Source organism: Solanum tuberosum, unplaced genomic scaffold (assembly GCF_000226075.1).
Source record: "Solanum tuberosum cultivar DM 1-3 516 R44 unplaced genomic scaffold, SolTub_3.0 scf00150, whole genome shotgun sequence".
Lineage (NCBI taxonomy): Eukaryota > Viridiplantae > Streptophyta > Magnoliopsida > Solanales > Solanaceae > Solanum > Solanum tuberosum.
Window position 1 is genome coordinate 1,072,782 of NW_006239073.1, and position 7,945 is coordinate 1,080,726.

Genomic DNA, 7,945 nt, shown 5'->3' on the forward strand with positions numbered 1-7,945 from the left:
AATTTAAGATCAACAATGTCTCAAGAAAGATTAAGTGGTTTGGCTATATTATCGATTGAAGAAGAATTATTAGAAGAGATTGACTACACAAAAATTATTAACAACTTTGCATCTCAAAAAGCTATAAAAATAGATTTAAAATAAAAATATTTATAATTTTTTTTTTAAGGCCTCTAGTTTGATTTTGGCCTTAGGCCACCAACGGGTTTGAGCCGCCCCTGTACGTACGTAAACACCCTCTATATTTCTGTCATTGTCTGTTGAGGTTTCTTTTTGACAATAAAGGAAAGTTATTTTGAAGAAATAGATTGCCTAGAAAGGGAAAAGGCCTAACTGGTTCCACTTAACTATTTCCAAAATCCTGTCTCCTTCAAAATAAGACATGTTTCAGCACCTAATAACTCCTCATTAAGCATCCTAATTCATAGGGTGCATGTATTAACAAGAATGTTTGGTTCTAATTAATATAATCTTGCTTACCTACAATTAATGGAGTACTATTTTTATACATAATAAACCATGCATGTTATTAACAATACCAATACTCAGACACCTTATTCATTGTTATTTTTGATAACACAATGCATGCTAGCTATTTTTAGTGCACCAGTCGATAAAAAATAATGCTAGCATAATTAATCCAACATATAGTACTAATAATCTCCTTATTAGTTGTCTTCGAACCAAATGATCCCCAAGTAAAATCTTAGTTCGTTGCATTTGGCATTCCCATCATAATCCATAGTAGTTACACTGAATCTTTCTTACAAACTTGGGTTTTTTTTGTTTGTTTTAGGGGACATATCTAAATTCAATTTACGTTGGTTTATTTAAAGTGTCTGCCTCTATTGAGATTGGAACATATGACTTCAACTGTGACTAGCACTAGCTAGTAATTACTTCTTTTATTTGGTATATTCAGAGATAACACATACATAATTTAAATTTTATGAGTTATGAGTTCTGAAGTTTAGAGTTTTAACTGAATTTGTATTATGTAAAAATTCTGCATACATCACTGTCATATGTCATTAGGCAGAGGTATCTATCCTATATCAGAAAAAAATGAAGTGGTCCATCTACATATTACTCTATGAACGTTACTTCAAATTAACAGAACACAGTCACCAGAAATGAGAAAGGGATCAAAATATGGAAGTTTGATCTTATTTTTGCACATGCTATAATTTGTGCATGGCATGTGAAGGCTGCAAGTATTGGGTGAGTTTCACATGAAATTAATTACCCAATGCATTTGCATTGAGTACCTCAAAGACTCTGCAAACAAATTTCTAAAATTGTACACCCATCACTTCCGTACTTTTGGTTTACAGATAATTTATTGAAAACAATTTATTTTGTCTCATATAAGATAAGAATAAGATTTGTATATATTTTATTCTTTTCAGGCCCTACTTATAATAGTATCAAAATAGGTTTATTATAATAATTTTTGAACCATAAGAGAAATTCGCAGCCGCTATTCTCTGTGACTACTTTCCATTTGACGGCAAAGAGCAATTGACCCTGTGAAAGTGGCTACTGAGAAGGTTGTCAGTGAGGAGAATTGATCCCGGGTCTCCCACGTGGGAAACCACTCATCCAACCCTTGAGGGTTTATTTGTTTTATTATGGCTTAATGATACTTTTGGTTAGTTGGTTATTGATACAATATACTAACGTCTAACTAATGGATTTGAAGAAAAAATAAAATACTAAATGCTTAACCTGGAGTTCCACCTGAAGAAGCAGGGGCCGCGGTAGCTGTAGAAATATATTAAAATAAAATTCAGTTTGTCAAAACAATTAATACAGGAAACAAGTGGATCAGTACAAAGTTGTGAAAGTTACTTCTTCCGCTCAGTGTTTTACTGGAAATTAATGAAATACTTAAACAAGATGCAGCCACAATTTAAAAGCTGTCGGATCATTAGTTTCCATAATCAAAAGTAAATAAACAATCGAAGGAGAACTTTTACTAGTTCCCAGTTGGTCATAGATAAAAAGTCTCACATCAGCAAAATGAATGTTTGATATATAAGTAAGCAGACCTTCTAAATTAGTGATGTATTTTAAAATCATGCGGTCTGTCATCAAACTTTAAAGCTACTCATAAAATATCAAAACATGTTCCATCTCAATTCTTAGATTCTAATATAAATTGATCACGCATCAGCCTTTAGTGTGAGGGAAATTGGACTTCCTAATCAGCTTTTGTAATAAAGTTAGAACTAATAAGATTTACCAAGAAATATTACCTGAAATATGAGATGAGATGATACATTTTGAAAGTGATAGAAAAAGTTGAATATGTTAGCCCAGCCCTCGTATGTATGTATGTATGTACATAACATAATAATAATAAATAATATTCCATGAGGAAACAAGTAGAGTAGATAGGTAAAAAGTATAGGATCTGATGATATTATCGCTGAAGAAATTTGGAAGCTGATGAACTTTTTCTTTGGCGTTGGCCCATTTCAGGGGATTATGGTCTCAAATCCCCACACACGTGTCGACTTATGCCCCAAAGTTCTCCCACCATTTTCTTTGGAGTTGGCCCATTTCAATTTTCAGGAGATTATGGTCTCAAATCCCCACACACGTGTCGACTTATGCCCCAAACTTCTCCCACCATTTTTTCGGACCCTGCAGTGTGAATCCCCTCCTAAATCAACTTATTTAATCAATGGTCAATAGTGAGTAGTTCCCTTTGCTATTTCTCTAACTATAGTTAAGAACTCCAGCAAATCAATAATCAAGATAGACCTAAAATAAAATCAATTGTTCAAAAACATTTCCCTCTCTGTTCGCCAGAAATTTTCCCCATTATCAAAAATCAACAGTCCCCGTTTATGAAGAAGCAGAAGCAGAAGCCGAAACTTGAAACCCATACAAGGATTTAAGTTATTTTACAACTTGCAACTATGTGATGTTGTAAAACTTAAATCGGAGTCAAAATATTAATTAAAACTTGAACTGGAGTAGTATCTTAATTTGATCTTCTTTGTTGTTTTAGATTATTATATTTTTTTAATCAAAGAAGGTAGGTATCTAACAAAGATACAATAATAAACAACAAGAGAGCATTTTATTGTTTTGCTGGAACACTGCTTCAAATTATCACTTCAAAGACGAGTGCTCGTCTTCTTCTTTTTGTGAGACTCAAATTCGATGATTCTGTCTGTTTCTTTCATCTTTTTGCATTAGAGAAATCAATTGGTTTCTGCTCTATTGGGTCTTGATTTTCATGTCCATGGATTTACCAGTTAGGGTTATTGATTTGCTGGAGTTCTGTTTTGCTTCTTAACTATAGTTAGAGAAATAGCAAAGGGAACTACTCATTATTGACCATTGATTAAATAAGTTGACAGGTGTTGTTTATTTAGGAGCGCACTGGAGGGGGATTCACAGCCGGTCCCCAATTTTTCTACTTTCTATAATTATTAACATACGTATCGTCTTCCTATTGGCCAACTTTCTCTCTCAATATGTAATTTCAAATTATTTTAATATTATATGAGACTATTAATTAAGTCTTTAATAGTTGAATTATTTTCTAAGTAAAATAACATACTATTGATAAGTATACTATTTTCATCCTGAATTAATAATTTTTTTATAAAAAAATTGTCACTTTAAATATTTAATTTAAAATTATAATTATTTTTCACTATGAAGAATATACAAAATCTACATGATAATTCAAACAATCTACTTTTATATTATAGTGATAAATTATTAAACTATACTTTTTAATGAGCATGAAAATACTTTTTGCAATAGTTCAAAATGGAATAGGGGAAGTAAATTTGTACACGAAATAATTGGATACAAGATGAAATTGTTGATTTAAACAATTTTTAGCTACACATAAACAAAAATATGCTCATTTTGAACTCCGTAATACATTAATAGAACATTATGGGAGCAACATAATAGTCTTGAAAGTCGAGTATTTATGTAAAATTTAAAATTAAATTTTACGATAATGCATTATTTATTATGTAATTGTATTTCATTAGTGATTTCACTTTTATTTGAATTGTTTGTTAGTATGTATTATACATAATATTTGTTGTAATTTATTTTATTTAGAATAAAATATAATTTTATATTTAATGAAAAATTTGAAATATAATTGCATCATAAATATAGTATTATCATAAAATTTACATAAATACTCAACTTTCAAGATTATTACGTTACTCTCATAAATGTTCTATTAATGTATTATGGAGTTTAAAATGAACATTTTTTTTCCTTATTTTTTTGTGTGTAGCTAAAAATTATTTAAATTAACAATTTTATCTTGTATCCAATTATTTCGTGTACTAATTTACTTCCCCTATTTCATTTAGAACTATTGCATCAAATATTTTCATGCTCTTTAAAATTAAAAGTGTAGTTTAATAATTTATCACTATAACATAAAAGTCGATTGTTTGAATTATCATGTAAATTTTGTGCTTAATTCATAATGAAAAATAATTATAATCTAAATTGCATATTTAAAATGACAAAAAAATTAAAATTAAATTAGAAAAATTGTTAATTCGGATGGAAGTAGTATACTTATCAGTAATATGTTTTAGATGTTATATTACTTAGAAAATAATTACGAATATTAGAGACTTAATTAATAATCTTATATAATATAAATAATATTAAAATAACTTCAAATTACCTATTTAAAGTGACCATTTCTTTTAAAAATAAAATATAAAAATTATTAATTTGCGGAAATAGTAACTTATAAATAATATATGTTTATATGTTATATTACATTAGAAAATAATTACAAATGATAAAGACTCAATTAATAATATAATAAAAATAATATTATAATAATCAAAAAGTAAAATAGATAGGTAAATAGTAGTTCTTCAAATTTTGACTAGTATAATTGAAGAATAGAGAGTGGTTGAAGAACCCATTCTCTCTTTTACTCTCCAAATATAAAGAATGGAGAGTAAAATAGAGATGGTTGGAGATGGTCTAATTAAGGTTCAATTCTTTTTTCTTTTTCTTTTTTTATCACAAATGCTTCTATCACATCAAATGCTTTGCTTTCTACTACGGTACTAAATTTTATTTTATTTTATTTTATTTAATTTACTTATACATGAAGAGAGTAATAATTCAAAGGGAAATCCTAGGACAAAGATACGATAGATCTCTAGCACTCACGTCACTTCCGAATGTATTTGACTACAATTGCCACCTTCAACTTGCTTACTTTTTAGGCCTTATTTGATTCGTCAATCAAGAATAATAATCTTGAGATAAATATGTCATGGTATATTAATTCAGATTTTGATTTATTTTGCTAGAAATGGAACTAACATTCTATGTTTATGGGTTCTAAATTTTAAAAGATGTTATTTACTAAGTTATAGGTAATTTTTTAAACATTAGTATGAGGTTTGATTCAAAATAATTGAGTTCTATTGAATTCATATGAGAAGTCTAGCTCTACCTCACATTTCAAAATTGGATTTTTTAAAAATCGGATGATATATTATTTTTATATCATACTCAATGTGAAATAATTGATAACAGTCTTGAAATTAGTAACCACGTGATATAAAAACACCAAAATAACAGATACTCTCCTAAAGAACTCTCTAAAAGTCTTTAAACAATGTAGGCGAAATGGTCTGGGAGGCCGTTGTACTTGGCTCCGTTTGTATGTTGGAACCTTATACTTACGAATTTGCCAACTGAATCCTTAAACTTGCTGAAACACAATATATTAAATACCCCTGACCATTGACTGAACACATGTGGCATTAATATTGCTGACTTTGAATGATGCGTGATTCCACGCGTTTTAAAGCAAGTGTGTATCAAATTTATATGAAAAATGACATGGAATCCTACATGTAAATGAGTGTACCACACGAACACACATAGGATGAGGAAAGTGTTTAAAATATTGTGTTTCAGTGAGTTTAAGGATTTAATTGACAAAATTGTAAGTATAAAGGTCCAACTTACAAACAGAGTCAAATATAAGGGCCTCCCAGGTCATTCCGCCAACAATGTACAAGCAAAAATTAGAAGTAGAAGTAATAGTTTATTAATTTATCTGGTGCAACCCAAACACACGTTCATATATATATATATATATATATATATATTATACTTCACATATCATGTTTTTAGTCTAATGGACTAAAACATAAAGTAAATCACCACTTAATAAACTCGTCATTAATTTTTTTTCTTGTATTATAATCTCGATATTATAGTAATAACTAGTGAAACTATCCGCGCTTCGCGCAACTATATGAAATATTTATAAGATAATAATATGAAATATGTAATATTTAGGTTAGTATCGAATATATAGATAATATTAATATTTCTCTTCATCTGCGATATCATAGGTTTTTTCAATTTTTTTAAACATATAAAATATAATTTTTTTGTATATGTATATAGTAGAACAAAATATTCACCGTTGTGAAGTAAATGGAATAAGAGATAATATGTTGAAATAACAATATATTGTATTACGTTGAAAATATTTTTTATGTTTTAATTTTCTCTATCTTTTGTAGGAGTACTAATTTTCTATTCAAACTCTAATTTCATAAAAAAAAATTGATTTTTTATTATGTCCTTATTATTATATTTGCTTATTATAATTTTTTAAGCATTAATTAAATATGGGAAAAAGGACAAATATACCCCTGAATTATCATAAATGGTATGTAAATACCCTTCGTTATACTTTTAGGACGTTGATGCCCTTACCGTTTAATTTTTGGAGTGTATATACCCTTTGGACTAACGGAAGGACACGTGTCATGATCTAAACGGTCTATCTAAAATTTATTTAATTTTTATCCATAATTAAAAAATTGACCCGATTAAATAAAAACCCGCCAAAATAATTTAAGACCCGCACCAAATTATAACCCCAAACCCCCAATAGACTATCTTCTCGATCTTTTCCTTCCTAACAGAGAAGGTTATAGCTTCTTCTTTTTTAAGTTAAATTTGTCGATCTTCTCCTTCCTAACAGAGATTGCTATAGTTTTTTTTTAAGTTAAATTTCATATTAATTTCTACCCTAATTTAATACAATTCGCATCAACAAAGTAAGATCCACTAATTTTTTTTAGACAAAATAAATGACACAGACAAAAACTCTTTGAATGTACGAGTAGAACTTTGGGGGTTTCTCAATTGATGGAAATGAGATTGTTTTTTTCTTGTTTACGGAGTGTCCTCTTGGTCGCCATTATTGAAGCTTTGTCAAGAGAGCTAGAGGTATGCTCGGCTGCTCGCCGGAGCTATTGGAACAACGGTGAGGGAGAGATGGGTGCGTGGTGGCCAAAGGGTTGCAACTTCGTTGATTTCACCGGATCGCCGAATGCTGGGTTTGTAGCAGTTAGAGGTGGCTTTGTTTGTGGAACTTCCCCGGAGAAAATGGAGTTGTGGTGCAGTCTTTGGTTGCCGGAACTTGAGAAGAAAGGGAAAATTAGATTTATTTACGGGTGGGTCTTAAAATTATTTGGTGGGTTTTTAATTATTTGGGTCAATTTTTTAATTGTGTGGGTAAAAATTAAATTAATTTTGGATAAGCCGTTTAGATCGTGACACGTGTCTTTCCGTTAGTTCAAAGGGTATATACACTCTAAAAATTAGACGGTAAGGGCATCAGTGTCCTAAAGGTATAACGAAGGGTATTTACATACCATTTACGATAGTTCGACGGTATATTTGTCCTTTTTCTTATTAAATATTTATAAGATTTATGAAAAATGAAACATACAAAAGTTATGAATAATATTTAATATTAAAGGTTACAAGTAAGATGAAGAGACATGAGTTATAAATAATTCAAATGTATAATTTTATTAGACATTAAATGTATTACTATTTATGTATTGATTTTATTTGTAAAATAAATAAATGAAAATAAGGGGTGAAA